Source organism: Artemia franciscana, unplaced genomic scaffold (assembly GCF_032884065.1).
Source record: "Artemia franciscana unplaced genomic scaffold, ASM3288406v1 Scaffold_5678, whole genome shotgun sequence".
In the NCBI taxonomy this organism is placed as follows: Eukaryota; Metazoa; Arthropoda; class Branchiopoda; order Anostraca; family Artemiidae; genus Artemia; species Artemia franciscana.
The window spans coordinates 16914-17827 of record NW_027066011.1 but is presented as its reverse complement, the minus strand read 5'-3'; the positions used below and the strand labels follow the sequence as shown (position 1 = coordinate 17827).

Below are 914 nucleotides of genomic sequence, written 5' to 3'. Positions count from 1 at the left end.
AAAAAAGGCAAAAAACTACAAAAAAAAAACTAAAAACTAATAAAAAAGCTAAAAAACTAAAAAAAACTAAAAAAAGGCAAAAACTACAAAAAAAACTAAAAACTAATAAAAAAAATAAAAAAGCTAAAAAACTAAAAAAACTAAAAAACTAAAAAAAGGTAAAAAACTAAAAAAACTAAAAACTAAAAAAACTAAAAAAAAAGGAAAAAAACTGAAAAATAAGCTAAAATAAAGGTAAAAACCAATAAAAAACTAAAAAAAAACTGAAAAAACTAAAAAAAGGCAAAAACTACAAAAAAACTAAAAACTAATAAAAAAAGTAAAAAAGCTAAAAAACTAAAAAAAACTAAAAAAACTAAAAAAAAACTAAAAAAAGGTAAAAAACTAAAAAAAATAAAAAATAAAAAAAAAATAAAAAAAAGGAAAAAACTGAAAAATAAGCTAACATAAAGGTAAAAACCAATAAAAAACTAAAAAGAAAAAAAGGAAAAAACTAAAAAAAATTTTCATCTAAAAAACTAAAAAAAACTAAAAAAGGTAAAAACTAAAAGAACTAAAAAAGAAAAAAATAAATGACGACACTCAAAGAGAAAGCGACCAGGACAAAGGGAATGTTCGATTAGCAATCAACAAAGCACCGGGACACAGGGAGTATAAATGACGACCAGGACATAAGTAAAAAAAAAAAAATTAACAAAACTAAAAAGAAGGTAAAAACTACAAAAAAACTAAAAAGAAAAAAAAACTAAAAACTAATAAAAAACTAAAAAATCTAAAAATCTAAATAAACTAAAAAAGAAAAAAAAAGGAAAAAAATAAAGGAGAAAAACAAAACTAAAAAACGAATGTATATACAGACCGGTACACCGGGATACAAATGACGACCGGGACACAGGAATATAAATGACGACCGG

General features: G+C 21.0%; 1 long non-coding RNA gene across 1 annotated transcript; it reads left to right on the top strand.

The window, feature by feature from the left end:
- Positions 1–201: 201 nt before the first annotated feature.
- On the top strand, positions 202–505 carry LOC136043403 (uncharacterized). The gene is made up of 2 exons (XR_010621606.1): positions 202–234; positions 453–505. It is a non-coding gene; the product is annotated as an uncharacterized LOC136043403 (long non-coding RNA).
- Positions 506–914: the final 409 nt, after the last annotated feature.